This window comes from Artibeus jamaicensis, unplaced genomic scaffold, assembly GCF_021234435.1.
Source record: "Artibeus jamaicensis isolate MK-2021 breed Jamaican fruit bat unplaced genomic scaffold, CSHL_Jam_final scaffold_1019, whole genome shotgun sequence".
In the NCBI taxonomy this organism is placed as follows: Eukaryota; Metazoa; Chordata; class Mammalia; order Chiroptera; family Phyllostomidae; genus Artibeus; species Artibeus jamaicensis.
This window is the reverse complement of record NW_026522025.1, coordinates 18257114-18270045: the sequence shown is the minus strand read 5'-3', so window position 1 is coordinate 18270045 and position 12932 is coordinate 18257114. Positions and strand designations below refer to the sequence as shown.

Here is a 12932-nt window from a genome sequence, read left to right as displayed (position 1 = left end):
ACATTCAAGAGGAGAAAGGAACCCAGAAATCATGAAGCTGCATTCCACAGTGATACAAAAGGATCCACAAATGACTGAAAAACGTAACAAAGTAGTGACTCGGGCATTTCCGAATAATGGTTAAGCACCCGAGTTTTGGAGCCAGAATGCTTGAATCTGAAACTCAACCTGCTACCTTTGTGACCTTGAGGACTAGATTTTCTGAACGTCCGTAAATCTCACTTCCATCCTCTGTAAAGTGAGGAGAACAGAAATACTTGACAGTTCTCAAAAATAGGTCTTTAGAAGCTCATGGCAGGCCAGAGAAAGGGTATGGGGCAATTAGACTGAGTGGGTAGCACTTTGGTTCGCAAGCTACTTTTGGATAGTCACTATATTTGCAGAGGTATACTACACATAGATTATGTAGCCCAGTGGAGAAAGTGGGTGATATATTTTTACCCACAGCTCATAAATCACTACAGAGATTAGGTATAAGAGTTATAGGTAATTTGAACTATCAAGACATTGTTCAATACTCTTGTTTAACTGGTAATACAGCAATTGAAAATCTCTTGACTTTCTTGCTGACAGTTTTATTTTTATTTATTTATTTTTCTTTTATTGATTCTATAGAGAGAGGAAGGGAGGGAGAAAGAGATGGAGAGAAACATCAATGTGAGAGAGAAGCATCAATCAGTTTGTTGCCTCTTGCACATGCCCTGACTGACGATGGATCCTGCAACATAGGCGTGTGGAATGGCTGGAAATTGAAATGGCAATCTTTCAGTTTTCAGGATGACAACCAGCCAACTGAGCCATACCAGCCAGTGTTTGCTGACAATTTTATATCATAGAGAATATATTTTAAGAGGAGTAATTCTCCATGTTTCAGTACTCTCTGTCTCAGCGAATCATGAAATAGTAGAGAGTCTTTATTTATCTGGAGAGTCTTTAACTTATCATAGGTGCAAATGATAGTAGATGAAGGAGAAAAAGATATTATTAGTTTAAGAAAATATTATAGTGGTATGTGTGAAGGCTTCATTGGTTGGCAGGCATGTTTGCCAACCAAAAGACTCAGACTATTCCATTTCTAGTATTGGGAACTTTCCATTCCTAATCAGTGTTACTAGTGTAATACTATAGGTCTTCCTTCTAGTATATAAATGTTATACTAGATGCAGAAAAACAAAACCCGCAACAAGAAAACTCAGATTATGGTAATGGGGGAACTAGAGAGTTAAAGATTTTAGTCTTATCTATAGCTGATAGGCCTAAATGATTAATGCCCGTGGAAAGCCGTTATTCTAGGAACTGGAATGGATGACCTACTTGACTCTAGAAGGTCAACAAGCAATTCAATCTTTGTGCCCCAAGGGGTCTGCAATCAATAGAGATGGTATCCAAGCCATTGTGTGTCAGGGAGGGAACCAGATAAAGAATTGTTGATGAGCAGAAAAAGAAATACTAGGAAAATTGCTGGCTGGATTGCAACTCTTATCCCACTAACTTTTTCCCTAAATTTCTTGTCTACCCATTCTTCTCCTTATAAAAAAGGTTGGCTTGAGATGAAAAGTTAAGACAGTTTTTGAAGGTACATAACCTAGCATAATCTCATATCTCCAGCATCTGAAATAAAGCATCTTAATCAAGGTTAAATCCTTGTCTCTATTTACTGGTTCCGGTAATGACAGGAAGCACAAATGCCAACTTTCTGTTTCAAGGAGTTCTCAAAAACACAGAGAGAATCATGGATAAGTAGAGTATTTTGATGGTTAACAGATGGAGGGGTGTGGGGGGGAATGGGTGATGAGATGAGGGGATTATAAATACAGATAGTTACAGAATAGCCATGGGGAAGTAAAGTACAGTAGGAAATGTAGTATGCAAGAAACATATGCATGACCCTTGGACATGAAAGATGATGAGGTTATTGCCTTAAGGAGTAGGGAGTGCTGGGTGGAGGCAGCAAAGGGAGAAAAATTGAGACAAGTGTAATAGCATAATCAATAAGATGTTTTTAAAAAATAAAGAAAAGGGGAAACAAATATTTTAAAAAGGGAAAACCTAAAAAGCAAATATTAAAAATACATACTTACTACAAACACGCATAGGACAGAATTCCTTATGTATCTCTGTGTGTCTTATATGCCATCGAGTCAGCACTCAGTCCTAGGGACCCTATAAAAGAGTGATGTCCTGTCCTCAACAACCCTACCCAGACCCTGTAGACTCATCTATGGCATCTTCTGTGCAGTCAATCCATCTCCTATTAAGTCTTCCTCTTTTCCTGGGGCCTGTTTTTTCCGGCATCGTTGTCATTTCCAAAGAACCCTGACATTCTCATGACGTGCCTGCAGTAGGGCAACTCCAGTTTTGTCCTTTTTGCTTCCAGCAGTGTTCCAGGCATAATTTACTCTAGAACACTCTATGCTTCTGGTGGTCCAGGGTATCCATAGCACTCTCCTCCAATAACCATTTTTCATTCTCTTTTTCTTTTCAATTTTATTTTGTATTGGTTTCAGGTGTACAGCTTAGTGGTTAGGAAATCATGTACTTTACCTGATGTTTCCCTATTTCCAGTACCCCAGCCAGCACCAACATAGTTATCACACAATTAATTACTATTTTCCATATGCTTTTCTTACATCTCTGTGACTATTTTGTAACTATTCATTTGTACTCCTTAATTCCTTCATCTCTTTCACCAAACCCCCTCCCCTCTGACAACCACCAGTTCACTCTCCGTCTATGTAGATCATAACATTTTTAGACCTAAAACAAATCTTGCAAATCTGATCCTGTATTTAACAACAACAAACATATGAGTGAATTTGGCTCAGAAGAAATAAAAAATATTTCCTAAAGTCATATAGATAGTGTCAGATTTATAGCTATAGCACAGGTGTATGTTAAAAGGGTCAGTGCTTTCTCCAGTGAGTTATAATACTCATATTGGCAGTTCACTCCAGAGCCCAGTGAGGGAAGTATCTCGGTGGGACTTTGAGGAAAACCTACCACCAGGTAGACATTGCCTGTCACCATGACTAAAGGAGACCCCAACAAGCCAAGAGGCAAGCTGTCCTTGCATGCCTTCCTCATGCAAACCATCCAGGAAGAGCACAACAAAAATCACCTAGAATTTTCTGTCAACTTTTTCGAATTCTCTAAGAAATGTTTTGAGACGTGGAAGACCATGTCTGCAAAGGAAAAGTCAAAGTTTGAAGATATAATCAAAGAGTGACCAAGTTTGCTACTACGGGCAAATGAAAAACTATGTTCCTCCCAGAGGTGATAAGAAAGGAAAGAATAAAAGATCCCAATGCTCCTAAAAGCCCTTTCTCTGTCTTCCGGTTTTGTTCTGAACATTGCCCAAAGATTAAAAGTGAACACCCTGGTTCATTTACTGGGGATACTGAAAAAAAAAAAAAAAAGGGGTGTGAAATATCATCTGAACAGTTAGCCAAAGATAAGCACCATATGAAAGAAAAGTTGTATAAAATATAAATTTTTATATTCAATAAATTAGAAATATGAAAAGGATATTGCTCTACACCATGCCAACGACAAAACCGAAGTGGGAGAAAGCCAGCCCAGGCAGAACAACAAGCTCAAAGAAGAAGAAAGAACCAGAAGAGGAGGAGGAGAAAGAAGAGGAAGATGATATGAGAGAGGAAAAATATGAAGATGAAGAATAAAAGGCCATCCTGTAATGATGCATGTGGAGCATGTGAGTCATCAGGCAACTGTTATGCTAAGAATGTGAATTCAAGTGCAACTCAATATTGGCTTCAGTATAAAAACTGTACAGATTATTATATAGCTGATAAGATTGTAGAGGGATTTTTTTTTTCCAAAATGGAGGTTGTAGATTTTTGAGGAGCTACTACATGCAGTTAGATTTTAAGGTTTCAGGTATTAAATGTTTCTAAATATTTAATGTTTGTTTTAATTTCTTGATTTGTGTATTACCATACGCACACACACACACACACACACAAACCCTCATAGAACTTAATATCAGTAGTAAATTTGGGGTTTTTTGAATGCTGCATTTTGTTTTTTAAAAAAAATTTGTAATGAAGATACAAAAGTCATGGGAAAGGGAAATCAAAACAAAGTGCATAGTCCTGTTTCTTCTCACCCATCTATTGCAACTTCCCTAAATTTTAATCTTCGTGAAATTTTATCCATCATTATATGTAACATGTTTATTTTTTTATTCTTTTATTAGCATGGGAACTCTTTCTTTCACATGTCCTACAAATGAGTGGTAAATACATGTTTTTTTTTAATTTAAAATTTTTATTTATTTATCTTTAGAAGGGAAGGGAAGGAGAGAGGGAGAGAAATATCAATGTATGGTTGCTTCTGGTGCATCCCCTGCTGGGAACTGGTCCCTGTTGGGAACTGGTCTGCAACCCAGGCATGTGCCCTGACAGGGAATCGAACCGCGATCTTTTGGTTTGCAGGCCCATGCTCAATCCACTGAGCTACACCAACCAGGCATGTTTGATAAATATTAAATAAATGGCAATTGTTTATCAAAAACATTAAAAAATTATAATGAAATTATGCATGTTAAAAAATATTCTTATTGTATTGAGTTAGGTTTCTATTGGGAAACCAAAGATTAAACAGACAACTGATTGTCTAAAACATTGTTTTAAAATGCTATTGGATAAATTTAATTTTACTAATAGCATTGGCAGGTATGGCTCAGTGAATTAAGTGCCAGTGTGAGAATCAAAGGGTCACTGCTTTTATTCCCAGTCAGGACACATGCCTGGTTTGCAGGCCAGGTCCCCACTGAGGGGCCTGCAAGAGGCCACGCATTGATGTTTCCCTCTGTTTCTCCTTTCCCCGCTGTCTAAAAATGAATAAATAAAGATCTTTAAAAATGCTACAAATATACCATACACAAAAATAAACTCAAGATTGATGAAAGACTTAAATATAACTCATAATACCATAAAAGTCCTAGAGGAAAATATAGGTAGGAAAATCTCAGATATTCCGCACAACAATATTTTCACTGATATGCCTCCTAGAGTAAGGGACATAAAGGAAAGAATAAGCAAATGAGACTTCCTCAACATAAAAAGCCCCTGCATGCTAAAGAGAACATCAGCAACATGAAAAGGGAATAATCCACATGGGAAAATATATTTGCAAATGATAATTTGGAAAAGGGTTTGATCTCCAAAGTGTATAAAGAACTCACAGGACTCCACTCCAGGAAGACGAACAACCCAACTAAAAAATGGGCAAAGGACCTGAATAGACACCTCTCCAAGGAGGACATACGGAGGGCCCAGAGACAAATGAAAGGATGCTCAACATCACTAGCCGTCAAAGAGTTAAAAATAAAGCCACAGTGAGATACCACTTCACAACAGTCAGAATGGCTATCATAAACAAATCAACAAACAATAGGTGCTGGTGAGGTTGTGGAGAAAAGGACACCTTAGTACATTGTTGGTGGGTAGACTGGTACAACAATGTACTAGGCAGACGGCTACAGTCACTGTGGAAAACTATGGAATTTCCTCAGAAAGCTAAAAATGGAACTGCCTTTTGACCTACCAGTTCCACTGCTGGGATTATACCCCAAAAATCCTGAAACATTAATTCAAAAGAACTTATTCACCCCAATGTTCATAGCAGCACAATTTACAATAGCCAAGTGCTGGAAGCAATCTAGGTGCTCATTAGTAAATGAGTGCATCAAAAAACTATGGTACATTTACACAATGGAATTCTATACAGCAGAAGGAAAGAAGGAGCTACTACCCCTCACAACAGCATGGATGGAACTGGAGAGCATTATGCTGAGTGAAGTAAGCCAGATGGTGAAAGACAGATACCATATTATCTCACCTATTAATGGAAGTTAATCAACAAAATAAACAAGCAAGCAAAATAGAACCAGAGACTTGGAAATAAAGAACAAACTAACAGGAACCAGAGGGGAGGGGACAGGGTAAAGACAGGGGCAGAAAGGAAAAGGGCTGTTGAGGATCATGTATAAAGGACACATGGACAAAGCCAAAGAGGGAAAGGATTGAGGGTGGGAAGTGAGGGTGAATTGTGGGGGAAAGTGGTGGTGGGAAAATGGAGACGACTATACATGAACAATAAAAAAAGAGGAAATAATAAAAAATATTAAAATAGTAGACTCCCATTGAAGAAACTTGAAAAAGATAGAAAAATAATTACATTGAAAATCGTGTGAGTTGTCTTCTTTAGGTTTAATTTTTTAACTTAATTTATTGGGGTGACATTGGTTAATAAAATTATATAGGTTTCAGGTGTATAATTCCATGCTACATCATCTGTGTATTGTATTGCAGTGATATTTACAATAGCCAAGATTTGGAAGTGGCCCAGGTAAGTGTCCATCAGTAGATTAGTGGATAAAAAAGTTGTGGTAGTAAAAAGAAGGAAATCTTACCTTTACCAACAACATGGATGGACCTGGAGAATATTAAGCTAATATTCTCCAGTCAGAGAAAGATAAATGCCATATGGTTTCACTTATATGTGCAACCTAATGAACAAAATAAACAAACAAAATAGAAACAGACTTATAGATACAGAGAACAGACTGAGAGCTCCTAAAAGGGAGGATGTTGCTGGATGTGGTGAAAAGGGTTAAGGGACAAAGGACACACAAAACTCATAGGCCCAGACAACAGCATAATGATGACCAGAGAAAAAGAGGGGTGGGAGGAGGCAGAAGGCGACAAAGAGGGGATAAATAGTAGTGGAAGGAGACTTGACCTGGGATGGTGAACATCCCAACACCATTCTTCAAATGAATCCATTTTTTTCCCTATCAGCCTCTTCACTAACTTTTCACATCTGTACTCACTAAAGAGGAATATGAGGGCGGGGATAATCTTAGCCTTGGTCTCTAATGACACATCTTTGATCTTTATGACATTTTCTAATTTTTCCATATTTCTGAGTTTCTCTTGATTTCTTGGCCACAGTCTCATTTGAATTGATGACCTAACCAAGATAAGTAAAATCTTTAACAATTTCAGTGTCTTCATTGTCTAAGTTAAAGTTCTGATTTTTTTTCTGTAGTCATAATTTTTGTCTTCTTGATGTTCTTTGATCTTCTTTTTTTTTTTTTTAAGATTTTATTTATTTATTTTTAGAGGGGAAGGGGAGAGGGAGATAAACATCAATGTATGGTTGCTTCTAGTGCGTCTCCTGCTGGGAACTGGCCTGCAGAGAACTGGCCTGCAACCCAGGCATGTGCCCTGACTGGGAATCAAAGCGAGATCCACTGAGCTACACCAGCCAGGGCTTGATCTTCTTGATGTATGCCTAACTAACAATATGTTTCTTCTTTATATTCCATAGAAACCATTATCCTGAATTTGGCATTACTATTCTTAAACATTTGGTTTTGTACTTTAACTATATACGTTAACTTTAAATAACACAAATGGTCAAAGTGTTAATAATATTGCTAGATGAAATACGAAATGACCAATTAAATTGGAATTTCAGATTAAAAACCAATATTTTTTAGTATAAGTATGCCCCAAATATTGAGTGGGTATTTGCAATACTTGCTATGTTGTCTCATATAATATTTGGGACATACTTATATTAAAAGTTGTTTAATCTGCTTAGGGCTGCCAAATAGTAGACGGGTGGCTAGGGACTGGGTGAAAAAAGTGAAAGGATTAGGAAGTACAAACTGGTAGTTACAAAATAGATATCAGGCTGTAAAGTACAGCACAGAAAGTATTGTCAATAATGTTGTAGTAACCATACGTGGTGCCGGGTGGGTAGTTGAAATATTGGGGGATCCTTTTGTAAAGTATGTAATTGTCTAACCACTATGCTGCATATCTGAGACTAGTAAAATATTGGATGTCAACTGTCATGGGAAAATAAAATGAAAAGTTGTTTAACTTGAAATTCAAATTTAACTAAGTGTTTTATCATTGTATTTGATAAATCTGGCAATTCAAGGGGTGAGTGGATGTGGTTGCTCTGCATAGACATGCATTAATGGAAATTTGTAGATAGAAACACAATAGTTTAGAGGCAGTTTCAAGCGATAATAGCCTGAACTCAAGTATGGCCAGTGCAAAATCGAGAGATCAATTTTAGAGGTATATCAGAGTTATAAAGGTCAAATTTTGGGTACTGGATTAATGTGGGGCTAAGGGGGAGCAAGGAGCTAAAAATAATGAAAGTGATATACAGATTTTGCCTCCGAGGTTGCTGATGGAGACAAGTTCCCTCTTGCACATGTTGAGTAGCAACCTTTATCCATCTATTCCATTTTATCTCTTACGTATCTTCCTATTGTGTTTTAACCCCTTCTTTCATTGAAAAACCCATTCACATATGTGTTCCATCTTTTGTTCCAAGCCTTTGTTGGAGATCTCAAAATCATTTCATTTGTAAATGTTGTGTTTTGTCTTTTCCCTTTCTTCTCATAACTTGTACTTATTATGCTCCTGGCATCTTCCCTTCCTCCTGCTTCCCTACCCTCCATAAGTCTGTGTGTTATCTGTCTCAGAGGAATCGCTTGCTGGTGGAGCTTCCATAGCCCTTCTGGTTCTGGGTTTCCTTGGCAACCCGTCTCTCTGATTTTCTCTGCTTACTTAATAGAAATCTGACTAACTCGCTAATAATCACTGATAAAAAAAAATAGTAAAAGGACAGGAAAGTGACCAGCATTGCCTCTGAGAAAGGAAGTGTGCAGCTTTAGAGAAAACAGGAAAACATTGAGAGCTGGGGAGATGGATGTGAAATGTGTGGAGAAGGTATTGATTTATGTGGTTTGTAATTTTCGCCTGGCCGTGCACTGGCAGCAGTGTTGTCAAGGGATGTTCCACAGGATGATTTCATTAGCTGGACAGGCTGTATCAACTCTCCACCTAAAATTCTCCTAGGCCTAGCTCAAACAGTATGGAGTATAGGACACCCTAGTCTAGATTATTGTGAAAATATGAAATACATAAAGGACCCATGGACAACAACCAAGGAGGGTGGAAATGGGAGGGAGGTGGGAAGCACTGGGGGGGGGCTGGGATGGGAGTAAAAGACAGAAAACTGTACTTGAACAATAATTAAATTTAAAAAAAGATTAAAAAATATGAAATACAAACCTTCAGAAGAAAAGAAAAAAAGGTGGAGATTAAATCTGCCCTAATGTTTATATTAAAAATATATCAGTACACAGCTCTGGATGGTGTGGCTCAGTGGATTAAGCTCTGGCTTGGGAACCAAAGTGTTGCTGGTTTGATTCCCAGTCAGGACACATGTGTGGTTTGCAGGCCAGGTCCCCAGTTGGGAGCATGGGAGAGACAGATGGATGTTTCTCTCCTTTTCTTTCTCCTTTCCTTCCCCTCTTGCTAAAAAATAAATAAATAAAAAATTTAAAAACAATAAAAATCTTTAAAAAGAAATATATTAGTGGACAATGTAAGAAGGATTGAGTAAGATTATCAGCTGCCTATCTTAATTTTAAGGTTGTTGACACATTTATAAAGTATAACCAGTGAGATTTTATTATTTTGTGCAGTACACTCTATATTTCATACTGTGATACTATCATTTTTATTAAATGAAGACACAAGGATAGGGATTAGGTGCTTTGTCTAAAGTTAATACAAATACATATATTTCTGCAGAAATATTCATTCTTAGAACCAGGCTTAATCCTCTATTGTTGTTGGGTATTAGTGAATAATAAGACAAAATCCTCATTAGAAAAAATTGAAAGACATACTTATCATACTTCTTTCAGCTATTCAAAGCAAACAGATCATTATCTGGTTTCTTTGTCACACCAGGAGGGAAATTAATAAGTGAAGCCTATAAGATCAGCATGTTTCCTAGTAAATTCAGCAATCGAGGTATATAGTTGAGTTGTTTTATTTTAGTTTTAAATGTCTGGGTGCAGTACCTTTCCTGACCTCTCATGTCTTTGTTTCTCCATTGTTCTCACCTCATTCTCATTATGAAATAGTTCTGTACTTTTTAGGGCGTGGCCCCACACCCCACAGGCTCAGAAATGAGTGTTCCTTGGGCAAAGCTGATCAGGGTAACCTCTGCCTCAGGGATCTATTTCAAGCATCTCAGGAGCGAGCCAATCCCATGCTCCTGCACAAGGTTTGGATAGGGTCCTCTCATGGATGCCTAGCACCGAACTTGTGGTCTTGGGTCTTCCTTCTGGATCAGGAGGGAGACACAGAGTCCCTCTTGCTGCTGGCTGCCGTCTTGTGTGCTTGAGTGAGGCTGGCCTTCAGAGGATGCTCCAAACGGAGAGGCTCGCTGAGAGTTGCTGAGAAACTCACATGTGGTTTGGAGGGGGTCACCTTTGAAAACATATCCCCTCACCTTCCCCTTATGTAAGTCAATAAATACCCTTAATTTAGGCCAGGGTCAATTGAATTAGGGTATTTGTAAATGAAAAAAATTCAAGTGATATAGTTCCTCTTGGGCCTCACATAAGCATCCAAGAAGAGTAGTAGTAAACTTCAGTGTAGTCAGATTGGGACTATTTAAATTCATTTAGCATCTTGTCACTTAGTTCATAGTTGTCTTGGTACATTGTAGATACTTTAGGGTTTTATGTTCTAATGTTTGATTAATTATACAACTGTTTATTATTGATATTAAGTACTCACTACTTCACTATCTGTAAGGCACTGTGCATATGGTAGTGATACACATAGTTCCGGTTCTCAACTAGGTCAAAGGACTAGTTAAGGAGGCAGACAAGAATATCAAAGAGGGATGCAAAACTTAAGATGGAAAATTGGAAAGAGGGCCAAGGAGGCACGCCTTACTCAGAATGATAGATGTTTGATAGGAGAGAAGGGTGGGAAGGGAAGGTACCATTAAAGACTCCTAAGAAGGAGATAGTAACGTTGTTTGGAGCTCTTTGGCAGTATGGTGAAGCCTAGGGCCCTGATTTCAGAACAGTGCTCTTAAAGGCATACAATACTTTGGATTCGATGAAACTATGGTGTATTAAAAAACTATTGAAATATTTTAAAATAAATTTGAGATATAGTGAAATATGTGCTTCTTTATTAACTTCTTAAAGAACAAGACCTAATGATTGGTATAGTTATTGAGGTAACTCATAATTTTGAGGTAGTGATGAATGTAAATCACATTTTGAGTTATCTGCAGCAATTGTAATGTGATACAAAAATATCTGTGGTTTCTTTTGGTGGCAAAGTCATAACTATTGCTAGTACTATGTGGTTTATGGCCTATAGTCAAAATAGGATGTGCTGACTTTTATGTAGTAGTTTAGCTTTGAAACTGGAAAAGTTGGCATTCATGCTTCCTGTCACTACCAGAACCAATAAAAAGAGAAAAAGGTTGAATACACAATTTATTCAGATGCCAGAAATCTGAGGAGGCCAGTTACATGTCCTCCAAAACTGGCCTAATATCTTAAGCCAACCTTTCCATAAGGAGAAGCAAGGGTAGATAAGGGGTTTGGAAAAAAATTAATCAGAAAGGAATTGCAGCTCCTCAGGGGTGATTTTCCATCTAGGTTCCCTCCTTGGAACACAATAGCTCAGATACCCTGGGGCATAATGATTTACCTCCTGGAGTCACGTGGTCTGCATTCCAGTTCCTGGAATAACAGCTTTCCCTGGGCATTGATCACTTAAGTCTATTAACTATAATTAAGGCTAAAATCTTTAACTCTTGATTCCCTATCAGTTTGATGTAATTTCTTAGTTCCTTGAATTTTATATCAAGTTCAAAAATAAAAAAACAAACTCCAATGCTAAGAAGAGATAAAATCTGAACAAATTTGAGACAGACTGAAGGAGGTATCGAGGTGAATGAAATAGAAATCAGTATGGGACACATGAAACAGCATGTGCAAAGGTACAGAGAGACGTGCGAGAGAAGGGACTGTCAGCAGATTGCTTTGTTTAGAGTGAAGAATGAATTTGACATTGTGGTAGGAAGTGAAGCTGAAATGACTGGCAAAATCTCATATCTTTGGGACATGGGTTGACTATACATTATGGTGATTAAGTGTGATCTGTTTTTAAAAAGTGTTTTAAAAATATATTTATTGATTTTCTTTTGAGAGAGAGAGAGAGAAACATTGGTGTGAGAGAGAAACGTCACTTGGTGGCCTCCCATACGTGCCCTGATCAGGGACCGAACTTGCAACCTAGGTATGTGCTCTGACCAGGAACAAACCCTTAAACTTTTGGTGCACAGGTAAAATTCTCTGCAAACTCTCCATTGCGTAGTGTGGGGTCCAGCAGCAGCCATCTCAAGACATGGCTCTGTGGCATGCAGATTGTTTTGAGCTAAAGGCAACTGTAACCTCAGACTCAAGAGGAACTTCTGCCTGCCCTCCTTAACTATCTAGAAGAATTTGAATTGGAGTTCTTGCTCATAAGAGATTATTAGAGATAACATCTTTTAAGCTATCTATAGGGCAAGGGAAATTTCTATTTATTAAAAGTTTGCGTTTCTTATCATCTTACAATGACCTTTTGAAGTCCCTAAGGGACCCTACGTTATCCCTAGCTCTGGATGTCATGTATACCTCAATAACCCTTTCTATCTCTGAACCCCTCATGCCTGTGGCATCTCTGACTCGTATGTGCAGGCATTAAATATGGTTATTTTCTCTTGCTAACCTATCTCATGTCTATGTGATTTATTAAACCAGCCAGAAGAACCTTGAGGGAAGAGGAAAGTTTGTTCCTCCCTCATATTAGCATATATAGTCCAAGTTCATACAGTTGTTTTTTGTAGTCTAGCTCAGCTTTTTGTCTTTTCTTGCTAGTCTCATTTACCATCACTTTCCCTGTCATGTACTATGCTCTAATGATTCTCAATGTCATGCTGTATTTATATATACTTTTCTCTTTACCCATCAGCTGAATGATCACTTACTGTGCCTCAGCTGCCTCATCTGT

General features: G+C 37.9%; 1 pseudogene; it reads left to right on the top strand.

The window, feature by feature from the left end:
* Window positions 1–3025: 3025 nt before the first annotated feature.
* On the top strand, window positions 3026–3680 carry LOC119045301 (high mobility group protein B2-like; annotated as a pseudogene).
* The last annotated feature ends 9252 nt before the right edge of the window (window positions 3681–12932 follow it).